Here is a 23,096-nt window from a genome sequence, read left to right as displayed (position 1 = left end):
CTGACTGAGTTGTGTCGGACTGTCTTTGATTGTTAGTACCTTATAGTTACAAATAGTTGGAAAATGAGAGGGATGCACATTTCGACACTAAGCTTTAATTCAATCTAAGAATGACAATTTACACAAGACTAAAAAGTGTGACAACCAGCCCCGCCTCTCTCCCCAAGTCAGAAAAAGTGAGAAAGGGTTAAATTGAACTTTCATTGCGTTTCCTCTCCTGCTGTTCTGAGACGAACGGAGAACGTGATGTGCTGTCTTTCAGTGCATTCCCAGTCTGCATTTCAGGGAACACTTTCACAAACCACTGGTAAAAATGTTTGTCTCCAGTTAATGGTCTCCTGCTCACACATGAGACCAAACAGAACAAACAAAAAGCACTTATGTGGAACACATTGGAAAGAGAATGTTTTATTAACTCTGAATAAGCCCCACATCTATCATAAACACCTATATTACTGTAATGCTGTCATTAATATGAGCGTAAGGAAGCCTTTCAGCCTGATAAACGGCAAACAGCTCTCCATTTGCCTCCGACTAAAATCATTTAATGGCCGGATTGAATCAGGGAAATTAAATTGTTGTATCAGCCCCGATGTATGAGCAGCTCAGCCTGAGCTGATGGGGAAACAAAAAAAAAACTTCTAACTCAGGATAGCTTCTGATACTGGGGCAGAATCCAGAAAATGTTGAAGGTAAATTGCTGACATTGAAGGTTCTCTCTTAAAATTAAAGTGTAGTTTAAATGAATAAAAACGGGGTGCTAGATACCTAATGCATGCTGGGGTCTGCTCTTTACAGGCTTGGTAAACCGTTATCTTAATCAGGCTTTCGTGCAGATTGCTGAGTGTTGACATAAGCTGTGACCGTGCTGCTCATGGCCAGCATGGAGTATTTTTAACTGTCGCCACTAAATGCCCTCATTCAGCCCCAACATGTCCAACTCCCACCGTGCTCATAACCCCAACCAGAGTATCTTATGTGTGCACAGCACCACAGGGAGACTTGCCAGCTATTTACACGGAAACACACAGTTATACACTTTGGAAAAAGATGCAGCAGGTATTTCTCTGCAAAATAAACATTTTTTTAAAATTTTAAACACCGGGCAAACGTGGATTTTTGCCATTATCCACGATCCTTATGTGTGACAAGAACACACATGTATTTCCCTTTTACGTGCATTCTAAATAGAGAAAAACTGCTGGTACAAGGCAGCTAACAATGCAGGTAATTAGGATTCATCTAAAAAAAAATATCCCAAACACTTCGACTAAATTTGCATGCATGTTCACCAAGCTTTAGCGACATTGTTATTATAAGAGCTAACACAGTAGAACTACTTTTCTGGCGTCGTGACACATCACCTTGCTCGACCACTAGCAAGTAGCCAGCTACCAGCTAGTAGCTAGCTTAAGCTGCTAATAACGTTGGCTGTGGCCCGCCATAAAATTAAGAAGAAGGAGATTGAGGAGCTTCTGCTTCTGTATTGCCGTTGAGTTAGGAAAAGTTCATGCAAGATTATAAATCGTGCATCTCACCTGTACAGTTATCGCAAATCTGTATTGGGCAAGGTGATGATGCAGCTTCAAAGAGATTTAAGAAGAAGACTGCCTGAAGAAAACGTGCACATTTCCATTGGTAATATGGGGCTGCATGTCAGGTAATGGCACTGGGGAGATGGCTATCATTGCATCGTCAATAAATGCACAAATTTGCATTGACATTTTGGACACTTTTCTTTGTCCATCAATCAAAAGGATGTTTGAAAATTATGTCATAATTTTTTGTATCGTAAAGGGTTGTGGCACCAAGCCAGAAAGTTGGTCAATTTTTTTAAATCCACATTTTAGCAACTTGATACTGATAATACCTGACAACGTCGCTAGGAACAACCATGCCATCAGTCGGCATCTGGACATTGTAAGTCACTGTTTTATGTTTTTATTTGAAATGTTTAGCAATAGCGCTACATTAGGTGTCTTCCACGTTTTCCAGGCCGAGGACGCCCAAGCTGATAGAGCGATGGAGCACAGAGCCCTACTTTGATATCTTTGTGGAGGGGTGCACAAAGACCTGCAGCGAAGCGGGGTGTGCCAGGACCGGCTTCGAGATCAGCGACAGGTGCGTAGATGGCCCACCTGGGCCTGGTTATCTAATCACCTGTCGCTCTGTTAAAAGGCAGCAGCCGGGAGGAGAGAGTTGTCGGAGCTGGAGGGAAGCTGGAGTGAGAACGAAAGAGTGACAAAGACGGACAGAAAAGACAATCGCTGAAAATCAACCTGTGGAATGAAGCAAATAAAACTGTATTGTAACCCTGATCCGTGCTCTCATGGCATTGATTGGTGGTCCGAAGAACCCCCTGGAGGGCAACCTCCACAATCTTGTATAAAATTGTGTTTTGAATGAAACTGGTACTAAAGGTACCTTGTTATTGTGCAGTATTAAGACATTCAAAAAATATAATACAGCGCTCTTAATCTCTAGCTTGCAACTACAGTGCAAATCGCTAGCTGACAACCGGTGTGTTAAGTCTTTATGAAACTAAGCATTTACTGTAAAAGTTGGCCAATAAAACAGATGAGTTCCAATAACAAGGCCTGCTCTTATTAAACTATGAACTGACATTTATCAGGAACAAATGTCCTTAGGCCAAGTCTGCTACGATCTGATATAATGAAACACTAAAACTGTGACCTGTGTTTGTGCGACTATAAATGCTACATATCAGACTTTATCGAATGCAGTGTTTCCCAAATAGTGGCTTGGGAGCCTCTGGGGTCTCGCGGTGAGGTGTCAGGGGGAGAATTTTATTATTTGGGTCTACACTCTAGTATTCATTTTAGAACAATACAAAAGCCTGCAGCCAGGTGACAGCCGTGTTCAATCTATTTAACAGGTTCTCTGTTCTACCCAGTAGAAGTAGTAGGTACACAGGAACACACGTGTACAGATAAGGCCACCTTAATGCACAAGCTTACCTGGGATGAAGCCCAGGGGCCCCACACAGTCAGGGGCCCCAAATTTTGACGGCGGAATGCAATGATTGGTGTTCATAGCAGTCAATCACTAACAGCTCAGCTTCCGCTAGCTATTGTGTCCTCTCTCTCTCTTGATTGCGTTGCTTTTACTCTAACCCACATCGCCTGTGTGAGAGACCATTGTACTACCATTGAGCTAAAACACAGGCAGTCTCCCGGATCGCCAGCACTTTACATGAAATTGACTGGCTCCTATTACACTCGCACAGAGGTGCATGTGCCTGTCGCGAAAGAGATATATTCATGAAAAAAAGTTTTGTTTTTTTAAATAGGTGATATTTTTGCATTGTTGCTGTTCTGTTGAGTGAAGTCGTGATTTTTTTTTTTTTCTAACTGTGTTTTTGGGCAGGAGGTGGGGGGAGGGTGGTGTTGGGGTTGGGGCCGGGGCCGGGGGTTGTTGAGCCCCCGTAAGTGAGCTGATTGAGAAGCACTGATCTAGTGGAAGACATTTATAAAACGTGTAATGACCTACCCTAACAATTTTACAGCAATAGCCATGCAGCATTCAAAACAATGGGAATCAGAAGTCATCCTACAGCAGGGGTCACCAACCTTTTTGAAACCAAGAGCTACTTCTTGGGTACTGATTAATGCGAAGGGCTACCAGTTTGATACACACTTAAGTAAATTGCCAGAAATAGCCAATTTGCTCAATTTACCTTTAACTATGTTATTATTAATAATTAATGATATTTATCTTTGTGGAAACACTGATCATCTTAATGATTTCTCACAATAAATATATATAGAAACAGATAAATATCAATATGCAACACTTTATTTTTATATTTTCTCTAAGTGCACATTTTTCAAATTGAACATTTTCAAATGATCACTTCTAAGACAGTCTTGTGAAATCACAATATCCCATTTTAACTAGCTGGCCACTAACATTTTTTAACAAATCATGAATTGCTTTGCACCATGTTTGTACAAATAATAACTCATGTAAAATACAAAAGTAAACTCTCAAATTTTTAAATCATGTCACACTTTGAACTGGACACCAAATCTGTTATCTGTTTCTTTGTCAGTTAGTGGGAAGCCTGGCATTGCATGCTGTTAACTAGTGTGTTGTACTCTGGTGTGTAACTTGACACTGCAACTCTGAGTTAGTCTTGCAGAAGTGCATCAGTGAGGCGTGTTCTGTGTTTGCTCTTGACGAAGTTCATGTCAGAAAAGGCTGATTCACAAAGATAAGATTTTTCCTCATTGTTTGCGGAACCTTCTTAATCTTTTGGACATATTTTCACAGCAGTCTAGCCTTAATTATGATAAATGTAAAATGTTAAGGATCGGAAATCTAAAAGGAACGTCCTTTCGAATGGAATGCAAAGTGCCTGTTTTGTGGACGGATGGACCAGTTAACATACTTGGTGTTGTTGTCCCAGAGAATCTGGAAGATCTAGGCTCAGTAAATTATGATAATCGACTAAGAAAGCTGGACAAAATTATGCAATCCCTAACCTTGTATGGTAAAATGTCTATTGCCAACTCGTTAATTATTCCTCAATTTATTTATTTGTTTTTGTCATTACCAGCTCCATCACAAAACTTTTTTAAGATTTATGAGCGGAGGGTCTTCGATTTTGTCTGGAACGGCAAACCAGAAAAGATTAAAAGAAAGGTTTTGTACAAAGAGTATGAATATGGGGGCCTGAAACTTCTCAACCTTGAAGCTATGTGTCTGTCTTTAAAAGCATCAATTGTTCCAAAGATGTATTTAAACACTGAGTGGTACACAAGTGTCCTGTTGGACAAAAAACATGTACTGTATCAAAAGAAATTGTATCCTTTTTTACAAGTGATCCCCTTCCATTTTTCTTATGTAGAGAGTCTGCTGGGAAAGGAAACAATCCACTCATAGTGGTGTTTTCAATTTTATGTGCCAGAAAAAAGAGACGATATTTTGCAGCAGATAATATGGATGAACTCTAATATTGTAATAGATGGAAAGCCTTTCTTTTGGAAAAATATGTTTGAAAGAGGAATCATTTTTGTCAATGATATTATCAATGAGAATGGTAAAATGATGAAGTATGATGAATTTAGAACTATGTATGGTGATGCTTGTTCAAGCTTTTCATTTTATCAACTAAGTGGAGTAATTGGGAAAAGATGGAAAAGAATAATTAATTATGGAACTACTAAATTATTAGTTTGTAAACCTCTAATAAGAAATTCTAGTTGGCAAAAAGGAACTAAAATAAATAGAAAAATATATACCGTAATTTCCGGACTATAAGCCGCACCTGACTATAAGCCGCACCAGCTAAATTTAGGGGAACATACAGATTGCTCCATATATAAGCCGCACCCGACTATAAGCCGCAGGGTTTTGATGTGTAATTACCGTAGTATATAGGGGTTCCTGCTACCACGGAGGGGATTGTCGGGACAGAGATGACTGTTTGGGAACGCAAAGCGTCCCATTTATTAACAATAAATCTTTCAATCATTCAATCAAACTTTCACATCTTTGACATGGCGAACAGCATTCGTGCAGAGTACAAATAATACAACGGTGCAAAGTAATACAAAGTGCTCAACTGTACGTTATCAAAATAACCAGCCTACCGGTATATGAAAAGTCAGTCTTTAATCATTGTGTCATCGTCTTCCTCCTGCGTACTAAAACCACCGAAATCCTCTTCGTCGGTGTCGGAGAAGAACAGGCCGTAAATAAGCCGCACCCTTGTATAAGCCGCAGGGACCAGAACGAGGGGAAAAAGTAGCGGCTTATAGTCCGGAAATTACGGTAATTTGTATTTAATAAAGAAATCTTTGAAGGCTGCCCCATACAACACATATGGAAAATGGAAGGAATTTTTTGACTGCCCGTTGCCATGGGATGCCATATTCAAACTAATCTATAAAACTACTATCGATGTGCAAAATCGTTATTTTCAAATTAAAATTATTTATAACTTCTTACCCACAGGGAAAATGTTAAAATTATGGAATATTACAGAGTCAGATGATTGCCGATTTTGTTGTCAGGAGTCTGAATCCACCCTGCATTTGTTTTGGTATTGTCATATTGTGTCTTTGTTTTGGGTGGAAGTTGAAAAAATGTGTTTAAAGATTGGTTTGTTTATGAAGCTTAATGTGGTTTCTGTTATTTTAGGAGAGTTCATTGACAATCATGATTTAGTCAATTTAATTATAGTACTCGGTAAAAGGTTTATTTTTAAGGCCAAAAACAGATATTCACTTAGTATTACTCTCTTTAAAACATTTATGCAGTATTTTCTAACTTTAGAAAGTTACATGGTTGAAAACGATAATGATGCCAAAAAACATTTAAAAAAAGATGAGAAGTCCTCAAAGGCTTATTTTGAAAGTACAATTATGTTTATAGATTATATGCTATCTGTTGTTGTGTCCCCTAATTTGAGTGACCTGGACATAATCTGGACTGTACATACATGCTTATTTTGAAAATGTAATTTTGTTTATAAATTATATGAAATCTGTTGTGTTCCCTAATTTTTTTCTGTGTACATGAATGAAGGTGTGTGTTGCTGAGTCCGACTTGGACATTATCTGGACTGGGCCTGGTTTTAAAAACCCTTTAAACAAATCTAATTTCATTGACAACCTGGTCTGTTGAAGATAAGGCCATTTTTTAAAAAATAAAATAAAATAAATAAATAAAAAACATTTTCTTGGATAAAAAAAGAAAGTAAAACAATATAAAAATAATTACATAAAAAATAGTAGTTAATGAAAATGTTAGTGGACCAGCAGCCTATACAATCATGTGTGCTTCAGAGTGCAGATGTGTTGTCTATGTTGTGGGAACCAGAATATTGGTAGCAGAAAGAAATAACCCCTTTTGTGTGAGTGGGTGTGGATGAGTGTGCATGGGGGAGGTTGTTTGGGTTGATGCACTGATTGAAAGTGTATATTGTGTTTTTTCTATGTATATTTAATTTAAAAAAAAAAAAAAAAGTTAAAAAAAAAAAAAAAAAATTTTTTTTTTTTTTATTTTATTTTTTTTTTTTTTTTTTTTTTTTTAGAACAGGCCCGCGGGCGACTCATCTGGCCCTTACGGGCGACCTGGTGCCCGCGGGCACCGCGTTGGTGACCCCTGTCTACAGTATAAGACTGTGCATGATGAAGTTGACAATTTTTGGAAACTAAAAAAAAATAGGAGCACAACATCAGAATGTTGTATTAACAAGCCTATTTCAAACATGAATGGAACTCTCATTCACAGGTGTCAAACTCAAGGTTTATCTGGTCCGCCAAATCATTTGGCCTGTAAAATCTGGAAATGTTTTGCCTAATGTTGTGCTGCATGCAACTGCAGTTTTCAGTAATTGTATACTGAATCCCTTTTTGAAATGATGAAACGAGATTGTCACTTGACTGCTGATATCAAAGCACATTTTTCATCTGTATGTTGGCATGCAATATGATAGTAATCAAATGAAGTATCACTTGTGTAATAATATTATTCATGAGCTGATTGTCTTGTTATTGTTTTGCAGTTACTCTACAAGCGGCCCCTTGAAGGGAAGCCATAACTGCGATGTGGCCCACAATGAAAATGGGTTTGACGCCCTTGCTAATTAATATAGCAATACCAGGGGGTCCTCGTTTACATTTGTCTAATATTGTTAAAAAATGATAATAATATAAATATGATTATAAAAATAAAAGTATTGTATTCATGTTAGCATTTAACCTAGCTAGCGATTTGCGCGTTAGCCGCCTCCCTTGGAAATTAGCAGTCTCAGTGAGTTTTTATCCCGATTACTATTATTATCCCAGTGTTGTTGAATGTGCTCGAAAAGTACTTATACACGGGTTAAAATCTTTTAACCAACTTTTACTTTTAAAATATTAAGTTGTCTTCTATTAACGCTAGCATTTGAGCTAGCGAGCTTCTCTTGGAACTGAATAGTAACAGTGACTTTCTATCAAGTTTTCATTATCATAGTTGAATGTGCTCAAAAAGTTACTGCTTCGCTTGGAAATTAGTTTTTTTCAATCTCGGTTTTACAATTCTTTAAATTTTAAATGGTAATACTAAACATCTGAAATGTTTATCATAATACTTGTAATCATTACATTTCTATGTAAAACTCTCACGAAATCAGTAAGCTGTTGTTGTTACTGTTGTTGTTGATGATGATGTTGTTGTTGTACGGCTGGCAAAAATGATAAAACATCATGCAGTTACTTTCTTTTTTTTTCTTTTTTCATTTTTAGCCTCCAGAAGCTTTTCTTCCACAAAAATAAAAGACTGAATGAACATCCTCCAAGTCTGGGCATTCCATAATCTTTGCCAGGGGTTGTATATCTGTGTGTGTGTGTGTGTGCTTTGATTTTGTTTTTACGCTAAGGTAATTTTTTTTTTTCTTAGAGGATTAATAAGGTGTAACTATCTATTTATATTATGAAATAGAAATATGGCTGTAATAGTCTTCTGAGTTGAATAGCTAACATTGTATTTGTGTGAATAGGGGGCAGATATGTTAAGTTTATACTCTTCCCTTTTCCATTCATGATTTATTCTAATGTTATCAACAATGCTATGTTATCAATTATTTTTGATTAATATTAAAGGGGAACCGAATTTTTTGGGAATGTTGTCTATTGTCATTCACAATCCTTTTGTGAGACAAGAACACTTTTTTATGCATTCTAATTTGTAATATACGGCAAGTACGAGGTGGCTAATGATAAAGCTAATGGGGGTAATCTATTGCGCTCATGAAGCCATTAAAAAACACTTAAAAACCACTAACGCTGAGCAACTAGTTTTAGCGGCGCCGTGATCACAAACAGGTAACTAGCTTAATCAGCTATTGACATACTGAGCCGGTGAGCTGCTGCATCGCCTCTGAGTTGGTAAAAGTTAGTTCTACATTATAAATCATGCATCTCAATCGTATAGTAGAAGGTTGTGGCCATAAACTGAGAAGTTGCTCAACTTTGACATTTAATTTAGACCGGTAGATCGCGAGAAAGAGATGAAAAGATGCACATTTGCGCCCACCTTTTTTTTTTCTACCTGCGTGAGGATTATGATTAATTCTTCATCTAAACGACAATATATGTACATCCCATCAGTCGACATCCCAGTGACTGCAGACAATGTACAGTAAGTGATTGTTTAATTATGTTTGTGGTTTGTATTTCTTGTTTAGCGATAGTGCTTGCTGGAACTGATTATCTCTACGCTTCTAAATCTTGTAGCTCACCCTCCTTATATTCAGGCTAAAAAAAATAAGGTTCCGGACCATCATTGGTCTCAAAGTAGTTGTTGTTGGCTCTCATGAAGTCTGCCATTATTAGTATTTTTTTTTTGTTGAAGGAAATAGCAAACCTTGTGATACATCTGTGAGATTAATGTATCGCTGTATGCTTAAAATGACCAATGTGCGTAAATATTATTATGAATGTGCCTGTTACTACATGACATACAGTATATACTTACAGTGTGTATATAAAACGTTGATGAAGGTTTTTGAGAGCACTTTATAAGCCTACAAGAGCGAATCCCATGACTTCCATTGTTAGCTAAATCTTGTCTCATATAAAGATTGTGAATGATAGACAAAACAAATAAAAACATGTGCAGTTCTCTTTAAGCAAATTAAATTCAATTAAAATAAAATAAAATAAAAACCTTGTATATAAAATCAACACTGACACATATCAAAATTCACACTTCAGCTCCACATAGTGTGATTTGGCCCGGGCCTTTGCACCTTGTTGACGAGCTGAAGGAATGGAATGTCACAGAAACTGTGCCCACACATCAAGCAGCCACCCCCAAAGCTCAAATCGGCCTTGTACCAATGAGGGAGGTGAAGCCAGGGAACAGCAGGAAAGGAATGCAGACAACTTGTGAAACGATGCCGTTTGCAATTAAGCATGTCCTTTCTCACAAGCTTTCAGTCTTTATGATCAGATGATGGGTGGCACAATTTGACAAGACGATGATTATCACTGTGATGCAGCTGCAGGGCAATCAATCCTGTGGATGAGACAGCTTTTAATGAAGTACTGTCCTTTATCCACCACCCACCACGATAGAATCTGAAGGAGGTGTTGGTCTTCCGGCATATTTGGCACTATATGGACGTGTTCTTCGGCTGCCAAAAGAGCTCCAAGTTTTCCTGGGGCACTGATGAAATCTGAGGCTGTGTTGGGTAACAGCCATTTTTTGCAACACCTACTGTTTGGGGTATTTCAGTGTTGCATCACAGCCATGTGGTTTCCCTATGCCTTTGAGAGCTAATGAATGAAATAAGGAGAGCTGTTGGTGGAGCTGCTCTGTATTTTTAGGGCTGTGGTCTATCAGGCCCGGCCCATTTGAAGGATATTTTTGTCCAGACTGAGTCCAGGCCCACACAGAACTGCTGACAGTCACAGCGAAAAAGGAAAGAGGGATGCTTTTCTTTTGGGCGGAAACCAGCGTATGAAGGCCCAGTTTCAGTCAAGAGCAAAACCAAAAGAATTGGCAGATGAGATGCTTCAATGTGTGAAAATGTATCATGTTTCAACAAACATACATTACGGTGTAAAAGTCCTCGCCTCGTTGTTTTTATAACCTTTTTCACTGTTATTTTGAAGTAGAAAAAATACGGCTGTTGGTTTGATTTGACTTTAACTTTTTTATTTTACTTTTTACTACTGCAGCAGTACTTGTAAATGGTAAAATGGTAAATGGGTTATACTTGTATAGCGCTTTTCTACCTTCAAGGTACTCAAAGCGCTTTGACACTATTTCCACATTCATCCACACATTCACACACTGATGGCGGGAGCTGCCATGCAAGGCCCTAACCACGACCCATCAGGAGCAAGGGTGAAGTGTCTTGCTCAAGGACACAACGGACGTGACGAGGTTGGTAGAAGCTGGGGATTGAACCAGGAACCCTCAGGTTGCTGGCACAGCCACTCTACCAACCGCGCCACGCCGTCCGACTTCAAGCTTAATAGGTTCTGTGACAGAGCTCTTAACTCAAAACACTTGTATCTCAAATGTAACGTCTTCCATTGAAATTAATTGTAATCATGGTACTTTCCCCAATCCCACGAACAGGAGAATTTGAACATGTACCATGCCTTTTAAAAAGAAAAACTAACTTCTATTTAGCATACAACTCCAGTAGTTTTATGAAGTAATGTAACAGTAATGTACAGCATTTACCTTGGAGAGTGGACTTCTACGGTATCTCCTTCCTGCTGCTTCTCCATCAAACATATCAGCAGCAGCTTCTCTATTATTTCATGGATAAATGTCCACGTTTAATAACATTCTTGGTTGGCATTAGACTTATTCTGCTTCAGTATGGTGCGGACTAGAAACTTACGCTCCAACATTTTTTTTAATTGTTTATCTTTTGTTGTTCAACCAATACAATCTATTTCTTCTTCTCAACACTGTCCTTTACACTCACTTTGCCGATACTTTTTCAAACTGGCTTTAAACACACAATTACCATGAAGGTTTTTAGATATTATGTTTTTTAACTGTTCTAGTATCCATGTTTTTATTCATTGTTGCCTTGTACGTACTTGTGTTAACTTGTTTGTCCTGTAAAGCACTTTTGGCACCATTGTGATGTTGTAAGGTGCAGATGATGCAGATGGCTCCTGTGATAGTGTTTACTCACATGTCTCCTCTGTACTCAGCCATGCAATCATTGGTCCATATAGTTGCAAATGTGTGTATGTTGTGTGTGTGTGTTTGTGTTTGGTATCTGTATCCGTGCGTACGTATGTGATAATGGGGGATATGGGTCACCGGGGTATTGTTTTTAACTTTGTAAAGCACTTTGCATTGCATTTCTTTTATGTATGAAAAGCGCTTTATAAAAAAAGCTTGATTTGATTGATTTGATTTGATCCAAATAAAACTTGGTTGATTGATCGACTGTCTTCCCTCCAGAAGATACAGAAACTGCAGATAATGTGCCTACATGTATTTCCCCATTTCTCCTCACTGTGGCAGCCATCTGTTAATCATCCTCTGTGAATCGATAAGTAGCCTGCTAACTACATGAAAAATTCAACAAAAATATGATGCTCTGCTTACAATACGTATGGTCATTATATAGCGTTACTAAAAAACTAGTATGATTTTTCCATAGTATTTTGAAAAGGGGGGTAAGTTTTGATTACCGGTACGTTTGATACAACAATTCAAATTATCATAAAACCGTGATTGATAGCTGCATTTTGATAAACTCAGAAACGGCGGTGATGCTGCTGATTTAGTAGACAAGCAAACGTGTGTGCTAATCGTTAGCTAGCTCAAATGCTAACCTAAATTCAAGAGACTTTAAGAAAAAACATGCCTCAATCATGACTCTGTTGTCTGAGCAACTAAGCTCTTCAATTGTGAACATTGAACACTCGTTTTGCCTTTATCATTAAAAACACTCTAAAACCTTTACAATTTAAAACAGAATAAAATAAACATTTTCAAACACTCAAATAACAATAACATGGCTCTTAGAAAGCAAGAACAAGATGTAATGTTTTTCTAGCGGTATCGCAATAAAACTTACCAATGTTGAAACCTTGAGTATTGGCCGATACCAATATTATTCCAATGCTATACCAGCATGAATCCTACACAGTTATGTTATTTCCTAGTGTGGAATGTTACAATAGACTTGATCAAGTGAAATAACTCAGAGAACAATAGGATTTACGAATACACTAACCTTATGACAGACTTGAAGCAGTGTCGTAACATGTTTTTGTCAACACCGAGTGGTCACAATAATTTGTCAAGTTAAGATCATGACACAGTAAGTTGAATGGTGCGGTCACGTTTGTTACTTTTTTACTCTCCGTCTACCTTGGAGACTTTGCATGTGTAAGTAGTATGCAACTGTAATTACTTGATACTTGTTTATGTTGACAAATGTGGTGTTTTAGACTGCAATGTTGTTTGATTAAGGACATTAATTAAACAACATTGGGTGCTTAGCTGTTGTGTAGCTGCTAGCTCATAGTAGTCTATAGCGCATACTTGCCAACCCTCCCAGTTTTACCGGGAGACTCCCGGAATTCAGCGCCTCTCCCAATAACCTCCCGGAAGAAATTTTCTCCCGATAAACTCCCGGAATTCAGCCGGAGCTGGAGGCCACGCCCCCTCCAGCTCAATGCGGACCTGAGTGGGGACAGCGGCGACAGTCTGTTTTCACGTCCGCTTTCCCACGATATAAACAGCGTGCCTGCCCAATCACATTATAACTGTAGAATGATCGAGGGCGAGTTCTCGGTTTCTTATGTGGGTTTATTGTTAGGCAGTTTCATTAACGTCCTCCCAGCGCGGTAACAACACACAACAACAGCAGTCACGTTTTCGTCTACCGTAAAGCAGTTCGTCTGCCGTAAACAGCAATGTTGTGACACTCTTAAACAGGACAATACTGCCATCTACTGGATAGCCTCCGGAACACTGAAATTAAAGTATTTATTTTATTTATATGTATAATAAAATAAATATATATATATATATATATATATATATATATATATATATATATATATATATATATATATATATATATATATATATATATATATATATATATATATATATATATATATATATATATATATATATATAACACGGAAATGTGTTACTTTGACAAACAAAATAGACATACAAAAAATGTCCACAGCCGAAGACCGTGTTCCCATGAGGATATGCTAACTTGAAATTAAACAAAACAATGACTATCATACCAACGCATGTTTTCGGGTTGCCGTGGGATTAGATCATATCAAGAGTATTAAAGATAAAAATTGTCTTATTTCCCAGATGCTATTTCAGTTGGCTCGCTGATTGAGGCAATTTGCATGCACCATGTAATGTGGATACAGCTCTCCGGCTATGATTCCCCGTATTAATATTTAATTGCCATCAAAGTGTGTTTTCAAAGTATAGGGTGACACTGCATTCTCCCGATCCAGTCACAATAGAGCTGATTCCGGAGCGGCCGAGGAGCGTAGTGCGGTTCCAAAGAGACGACTCCTCGGTCATCTTATCCCTCCCTCCTCCAGTGATGACACCTGTAGAGCCGCTCCACCAGCAGTAAATCACGTGACCATTTCCTCACAGAGAAATCCTAATCCGTGTGACCAAGCGGCCTCTTTGGCTCAAGACGGATTGAAACCCAAGGCGACGGCATTAAGAATTAAAAACGCGAGAAAGTGGTCCCTGTGCGCGCCGTGTTTTGTCATCAGTGTTCCATTAGTGTCACTTTATTCCGCACCTCCTCTCCTCCTCCCTTCGGCGTGTTTGAGTCAATATCGGGAATACAGGACGCTTTTTGCTCCAACGGTTAGAATATACCTTCTTCACGCCTACAGAGACGACAAAGGTTATTAGGGTGACTTTAGCCGTCTCAGGCTCTAGACAAGGGGATCAGGCCCGCGAACAGGACTTTTCCGGCCTGAGAGACGAGTTTGTACCTAGAAGAGTTTTTATCTATATATTAGGGGTGTAATAGTTAATTGAAACAAACTGAAAACCTATTTTCACTTTATAGATATGAATACATCGTTTGCTGAAAAATATGGCCGCTCTAATCTTGCGAGACTTCTGTGATGACGTAATACGACAGTAACGTTCTCATTTGCGACTGACAGCAACAGAGCAACGTGGTAGACAGCACGGAAAGAGTTTAAAAACAATGCGAGTATTAAATCTAAATCTTTAGATTTTTTTTTTAAGAATGGTCAGTTGGATAAAAGAATGGCCATTTGTTACTTTTGGAAAGAAGCGATGAAGTAGCAGCAGCAAGACTAATTTGAGCACCCACCTGTTGTGACAGCATGAAGACACTCAAGCAGGCAATGTGAGAGCTAAGGATGCTACTGCTAGCAGACCTATCAACTCACAAGACAAGGACACTGAAATTAAGTTAGGTTAAAGTACCAATGATTGTCACACACACTAGGTGTGGTGAAATTTGCCCTCTGCATTTGACCCATCCCCTTGATCACCCCCTGGGAGGTGAGGAGAGCAGTGGGCAGCAGCGGTGACACGCCCGGGAATCATTTTTGGTGATTTAACCCCCAATTCCAACCCTTGATGCTGAGTGCCAAGCAGGGAGGTAATGGGTCCCATTTTTATACTCTATGGTATGACTCGGCTGGGGTTTGAACTCACAACCTACAGATCTCAGGGCGGACACTCTAACCACTAAAGATAAAGACCTAGCTACACAGTAACCAGCACAATGGCACTTGGGAAAGTATTTGAGCTTCTACAATAAAGCTGCTGTTTAGTTTGCGTGGTGGCACTTTATTGCATCTTGCACTTGTCTTACTGTGACATTGTCCATGGAAACAACTCAGTAGAAAGCAGAAAAAGAACAATCAACCGTGGATGACAAAAGGATTAAAAATGCTTGCATTAAGAATAAAACATTATATAGAAAATGTATAACACAAAGAACTACAGAGGCAGAAAATAAGTACAAAAGAATATATAAACAGACAGGAACAAAATCAATATGAGAGCAACATGGGGCATCCTCAATAGCATTATTAAAAATGGCACTGAGAGGGATAACCCTCAATCTTCTCAGACGAAAATGTAAATAATGACAACATGAAGAATGTAGTTGAAAGCTTCAATAATTACGTTGTAAGTATTGGACCAAAATTGAAGGAAAGTATTCCAGACCCAGTTTCAACTGAGGACTTCAATGACAACATAGATAGAAATCCCAACTCAATGTTCCTCACGAAAGTAACACAAGATGAAATAGTTAAAATTGTGAAAAAAAATGCAAATCTAAGACTTCAATTGATTGTAATGAAATTGATATGGAAACCACAAAAAAGATAAGTGAAGAGATCTCAGAACCAATAATGTATATCAGTAACCTATCATTTTAAACAGGCAAATTCCCAAACAAAATGAAAATAGCTAAAGTTGCGTTTAATGTTTTAAAATGTATTGTTACTGAATCGTATCGTAACACATGTATCGAGATGCATATCGGATCGCCATTTACGGTAGAGACTCACACCCTTACCATTTAATATTTATTTTGTTCAATCCCAGATTGGCTGTGATTTAAAGTTTGATGGCTTTGTAGATACACTGAGACCTAGTCTAAGTTCATTGTGTTCTTCATCGTCTTTTTGAAATTGCTTTTCTTTTTTTGGCCAAAGTAAAACAAAGAAAACAATCTGAAGTTGTCTTTATTCTTAAATTATCATGCCATGATTTTACGAGTCTGGCCCACTTGAGAATAGACTCCATGTGGCCCTTTCACTAAAATAAGTTTGACACACCTGCTCTAGACTTTCTGTGGCCCTAAACGAGATTTTGTTTGTTGCCCAATTTCGGTCTTTAATATTATTTGTTTTAACACAACAGAAGCTATAGTGCTGACTGCAGCCTCGGGAGTAATGAAATACAGTCGTCCCTCGCCACATCGCGCTTTAAATTTGCGGAATGTAAAGGTTTTCTTAATGTGTCTATAGATGTTCTCATTCATCCATGTCATTGTATTCTCAGAGCATTCGATCGCAACTGGACCACTTGGTTTGTGTTAATGCTAAAAACCATATTCAGAAAATCGTAAACATCTTTTTTTATAATACTATAGTGCTATAATTTACCACGGCCAGGCCTGGGAACCAATTAACAGCGATAAACAAGGATTTACTGTGTTACTCTTGGTGACTATAGTGTGAGACGCAACCAACAAAAATGCAGTTCAAGTACGTTCATCATTAGATAATAAGGATTAATGTTTTTGTTTTTTTACGAGTTATGTAAAGATGTGTATTTACTATAAATAATCATATATTAACATTAAACATAAATATTACATTGACAACTACAATTCACTTAAATCCAAATTGTTCAATAGTCATGTCTTTATATTCCAGATAATGTCTGAAGTTTATTTTAAAAATGGGGTGGGGGGAGTGAAGCCCATTTAAAACTGCTATGCTACTTTGCAATTAATTGGAAAAAGTAAGTAAAACACAATGAATTGGCAAAATTTAAGAAAAATCTAATGTTATTTAGATACTATAATTTTAAAGAAAAGATTTGGTTACAATATAAACTTAAATGATACTGTCGTTTTAGAAATACAGCCGTAAATCTGTCACATTGATCATCATCTCTAAGTGCTAAAGTGAACTAAAACTATTACCAAGGACACGTTGACTCAGCAATGGATAGAAATGTATCAGAAATAAATAATTAATTATATCAATGAGGCAGTTGCTGAAGTGACCGATCGCCATAATCATGTGGCCCTCCGTAATCCAGGGGTCAGCACAAGCAGATGATTCAAAAAATTAATGCACAAAAATATTGGAAAATGTAGGGCCTCTGTCAAGTTGTTTTCGACCAAACTTTTCGCAGCATTGCTACCACGCCATTTCCTCGCAGAATTTATGTGTGTTTCCACATCTCCCACATGTCTTATTGTCTTCCTCTTTTCATATAAAGTGTCTGTTTCCCAGCCTTCTCTGCCAGGTTTGGTTGTTTTCTTTTTAATCAGCATTCCAGACAACTTTTTTGTGCAAGCTTTGTTTTTCAGTTATGCAGATTCTTCTTTTGGTTTTTTTTTTTGGTTTTTTTGGGGGGGGGCTTTAGCTCCTTTTGACTTGGTTTCACCCTGCAGCTATTTCATTGCATTGGCCTGCTTACACACGCACTGAGCCTCAGGAAAATGTTTTTGAATATATCTCCCGTGTTGATCTAGTACTTAAGCCTATACTCTGTACGCATGGCCATTTTATAACCAGGGTTCAAGTAGGTTTCTATGTGCAAGAGCTGAAATATAGATGCCTTACTTCTGCAATAGCACCAGCAGCTAAGTTGCAGATACATTATGTGACGTTCAAACTTAAAACACATTTCTTAATGAATAATAATTAATTTATTGTTTGATCTTTGTAACTTGTACAGCAAACTGGTGCCGCATGGGCTTTTGTTTTTAAATGTGCTTTATAAATAAACCTGGACCTTGATCCCCTCACTCAGTTCTCAAGTTCGCTGTTTGATTATCTTCATGTGATCCATCTTGTGAAGATCAAAGAATGGTTGCAATATATATTTTAACAGGAGATAGATGGATAGGATGATACAGGTTGATTAACATGTACTGTACAGTACATTATGCATGTTCATTCTCCTTAGAACCAGCGTCCTCTGCAGTGGACATTTGATGCAAATCTACTTGATAAGTATATGTCTCCCTTACTCACACATAACAATGTGGGAGAAATAAGTTAATCCCTCAGTTTCCAGGTTACCTCATTGCTCAATAGCTGTTTATAAATCAGCCGTCATTCAAAAAGTTTCCTGGAAGTAACCATAATTATATGCTTTAATGAAAACACATCAGGCTTTCCAGTTTATATGAGAGCCTAAAGTGTAGGTCTGTCTGCGCTAAAGGCGAATGACAAACTCTTTTCAGAGCCAAGTCACAAAGCTTGCAGTGGATTTTCAACGAGTTTAAACTAGCAGTTTTAAAGTTAAATTGAATTCTCGGGGTGTCCCGGGCCAATAGCGATAATAATCCGATACGATATCAGCATGAATCATATAATACTTGTATTATTTTGTAGTGTGAAATGTTATAAAAGGCTTTATCAAGTGAAATAACCCAAACAGAAAACAATCAAAGGTACGAAAGACACTAATTTATTTATTTTTACCATCTAGAACGGATTATTCTTTCCTCAAGTTGAAGTGATGTGGTCATTTTTGTCTTTGCGACACCTATTGTACATAACTCATAAGTTAAGGTCATGACAAGGGTGAGTGACCGTGCCAGCAACCTGAGGGTTCCTGGTTCGATCCCCACCTCCTACCAACCTCGTCACGTCAGTTGTGTCCTTGAGCAAGACACTTCACCCTTGCTCCTGATGGGTCGTGGTTAGCGCCTTGCATGGCAGCTCTCGCCATCAGTGTGTGAGTGTGTGTGAAGGTGTGTGTGAATGGGTGGATGTGGAATTAGTGTCAAAGCGCTTTGAGTACCTTGAAGGTACAAAAGCACTATACAAGTATAACCCATTTGTAGACTTTGTATGTATGAGTTATATGCAACTATAGTTATTTGATACTCATATATTGACAAATGTGGCGTTTTAGACTGCAATATTGTTCAATTAAGGACACTTATTACGTATGTCCAGCTTTTGTGATATTGTATGCTTAGCTGTTGTGTAGCTGCTGTCTAAATTTGTTTATTGCTCTTGTGTTGGGGCTGATGCGTGACTCACAATTCTCTCCCAAAATGCTACCGGGCAGTTTTATCCTGAGTGAGAAACCACAACTCTTCGATATCAGGCCTCCTGTGTGTAGTAGTTGTAAACAATAGCAATTGAAGCGACATCCACATTGTTGTTGCAGCTGGAACTAATACTTTCCAAGCAGTCACTTGTATTGTCCATATTGCTCTGACAAAAAGTCGAGGTATAGGACTGGCATGAAAGAAACCCCGGAAATTATGTCCTAAAAAAGCTGACCAATCACAGCTCTGTAGTCCACATTGTTAAGTTATTTTAAAGAGGTGCACATGAAGGTATGACTATGGGGGAGGAGCCACTATGTGACACTAGAAGATAGTTCAGCCCCAATACAATTACACCACAAGAGGTTGTTGTATTGTGCATGTCTGCAAAACAACCTATCATGAAGCCAAAGAAAGTTGCAGTTGACAGCACTTTGATTAAAAAAAAGGTGAGAAACACTATTGACTTTAAAAAATAACTTGTAGCAAAGTATGAGTTTGCAATCTACTCAAGTCAGACCGAGGTACCACTGTATTCTCATGAGAGGGCGTAGTGCGACTTTTGCTTAAAGTTATTTGGAATAGGCTCCACCTCACCACAGCTCTGAATAAAATAAATTACTGGATGGATGTATAGCAGGGATATTCAACTAAATTGTCTTGGGGGCCACATTTCCAGAAAGCTAAAGACGTCTTCCTTCCCTAATAGTCTTATTTTGTATATTTTGGAGAACCAGCATCCTCTACAGTAGACTTTTTATTTTGCTCTATTTATTTAGTCAGAGTCGCAGGAGTGCAGGACCTCCTGAACTCTAGTATTTTTTGAAGAAATTGTTGCAAAAATGTAAGTCTATCACAAATGTTTTTGAACTGAACTCGTGGACCACCAGTTGAATAGCTCCAGAGATGACCTAAATAAAAACTTGAGGAACACCACTGGTATAACAAAAGAAGTTGAACAAATGACTACTGACTGCATCTGCAGCAACACCTTTGGTAAAAAAAAAAAATTGTTATTGCTAAAAAAGGAAATTACTTAAAGGGGAACTACACTTTTTTTAGAATGTTGCCTATCGTTCACAATCAATATGAAAGACATGACGACGGATTTTTTTTTTTTTTAATGTATTCTAAGCGGTAAATAAAAGTATTTTACAGCGCAGCCAATGGGAGCTCCATTATTCCGTTCATAAAATCCAATAAATAAGCATTCAAAAAGTGGCAACAATACTCAATTCACAATTCCTGACTTGAATATTAACCAAGTATTAGGCTAATTATTTATAGCGGCGACGTGATCACTTCCTGTGTTGCTATGTATACATCATGGCGTGGTCTGCTGTTTCCTTGCTTCCCTGCTCCCTGTAAGTTTATTGTAGATCATAAATTATGCCTCTCACCTGAAAAGTAGATGGCTGAGGAGATAATCCGATAAGTTGGCACACTTTGACAGCCATTTAGGACCTGGAAATGGCGAGAACGACACGAAAAGTGTTTGTTTCAGTGTAAAAATCAGTCATTAATGCACTGCGCTTCGGTCTGATGCTGTATAAGTCACTTAAATACACAGACACCAAGGCAGCACTTCCTGTCCTTGGCTTGGAATCATTGCGGAATATCGATAAAGTCAGCAAAATAGCGTTAGCAATAACTTCAACTATAGACCAGGCTCTAATATGATAGAATTAGTATCTGTGTTTTAAGGTTTGGCCATTTAGGTGAAATTCTAAGCCGGGCAGGGAGTAATTTGGACACAGGGAAAATTGATTTTGACCATCAGCACTTTCTCATTTTCAAACAGCGCCTGCGGCTAAATGGGTTAGCCTTTTAAACACATTACACAGGTAGCTTCTCCTTTCCTCCCCAATGATTATGTGTCCGCCTTGAGCAATTGATATTTCTTGCAAATAAGAAAATTATCATATTTCATGACTGGAAAGAAAAAATAGGACCTGCTGTTATAGAGTGGAGCCTCCGGACTCAGTGAGAGAGGCTGAGGTACATTTTTTTTCTTTCTTTTTTGTTTCGAAGGGTGGAGTGTTCATATCAAATGTCCTGAGCTACATTGGAACTGTGGTGCTGTCAAGCCTCATCAATTGAATTATACAAAAGACTTTAAGTGGGGCAGGAGAAAAGATGTGCTGGGACACAGAAGCTGTAATTTCAGCACCAAACCCTGCTCATAAATCATAATTGTAGCCATAGTCCCTCCAGGATGCCTATTTTTTGCGGCATCAGACTGACAAGAAAATCTTTTGAAATATTTTTCAGTCTTTTTTTGTTTTGTAAATCCTAAAAGAATGCAGGAGCAGGCCACCCTCAGTCGATACAGTTGAAGGGAACAATCATATCACATAAGTGGTGGGCCTGGGCTTTTGTAAAGTTTTAAGATTGTTTTCTGTCAATTAAATATATAATATAATCACCAAGTGAATCAAATTAAGAAGGACTAGAACTACCTACACACCCTATCAAAAATTAAAAATGGTTTGTTCCACATAGCATAGAACACTTCACTCAATAAAGATGTAACATCATCAAAGTTCACCTTTAAAGGAGAACTGCATTTTTTGGGGAATTTTGCCTATCGTTCACAATCATTTTGAAAGACGCGACGACGGATGGATTTTTTTTTTAATGCATTTTAAATATTAAATAAATGCGGTCAAAAGTCATCTTACAATGGAGCCTATGGGAGCCGTTCAATTCCACCTAAAGAGCCCCTAAAAAAACATCCAAACACCTTCATTTGGGTTTTATATACATGATGTAAGTATATATGTAATGTAGTAACCAGCACATTTATAATAACATTTAATATTTACGTATTTTGACCATTTTAAGCATACACGGCGCAGTAATTAAAAAAGCGCATCACAGCGTTCACTTTTTTTCAATATCATCACTGATTACTACACACTGCAGACTTTATGAGAGCCAACAAACATAATAAAACATCACTTACTTTGCAACGTCTGCTGTCATTAGGGTGCTGACTGCTAGGATGTTCATATATTCCCATTTAGGTGAAAAATGTCTCATAATCCTTGCAAAGAAATGGGATGGGGGGGGACAACAAGCGTTTTTTTTGTGTCGCTCTCGACAGTTCGAGGTCCTAAATTGGCTGTCAAAGTGTCCCAACTTGTCGGATTACCTACTCAGACGTCTCATGTCCAGGTGAGATGCATGATTTATAATCTAGAATAAAATGTACAGGGAGCAGGAAAGCAAGGAAAAACAGCAGACCACTCCATGATGTAAACATAAGGGACATAGACTTGTGATAAATAGTTTGTCTGTGTTAGAGCTTATAATAACAATATCACTAATACTTGCTTAATATTCAAGTCACAAAATGTAAATTGAGTATTATTGGCGCTTTTTGAATGGTTTTTTTATTTTTTTATTTTATGGGTGGAATAGTGGAACTCCCATTTGCTCCCCTGTAAGCGGACTTTTATTTACGTTTATTTAATATTTGGAATGCATTAAAAAACAATCCATCCGTCGTCATGTCTTTCATAATGATTGTAAACGATTGGCAAAATTCCAAAAAAAAGTGCAGTTATCCTTTAGCATTCACACACAGCAGTAACATTTTGGAACAAGTGATAGAAGAAAGGTAAACAAATATAATAAATCTATGAGTGGCAGCATAGGAGAAAGTTATGTACAAGTTTCACTTTTGCATCTTATTGCCCATAACTGTGGTGCATTCAAGGACCCTCGATTAAGGTTAGAACTCGAGGCGTCACTAGGTTTTAAAAACAGGGGAAGACTTAACTCCCAGAGGATG

At 38.0% G+C, this 23,096-nt stretch overlaps 1 protein-coding gene across 1 annotated transcript in view; it reads left to right on the top strand.

Annotated features, from left to right (window-relative positions):
- Window positions 1–2,014, top strand: part of LOC133645651 (zinc finger BED domain-containing protein 5-like) — a 31,645-nt gene extending 29,631 nt beyond the window's left edge. The window contains exon 2 of the mRNA XM_062040495.1: window positions 1,996–2,014. The gene's annotated coding sequence lies outside the window, so the exon portion shown is untranslated. The remainder of the gene's footprint in view (window positions 1–1,995) is intronic.
- Window positions 2,015–23,096: the final 21,082 nt, after the last annotated feature.

This window comes from Entelurus aequoreus, linkage group LG03, assembly GCF_033978785.1.
Source record: "Entelurus aequoreus isolate RoL-2023_Sb linkage group LG03, RoL_Eaeq_v1.1, whole genome shotgun sequence".
Taxonomy (NCBI): Eukaryota; Metazoa; Chordata; class Actinopteri; order Syngnathiformes; family Syngnathidae; genus Entelurus; species Entelurus aequoreus.
Note: the sequence above shows the minus strand (reverse complement) of the source record. Positions and strands in the feature narration are given on the sequence as shown.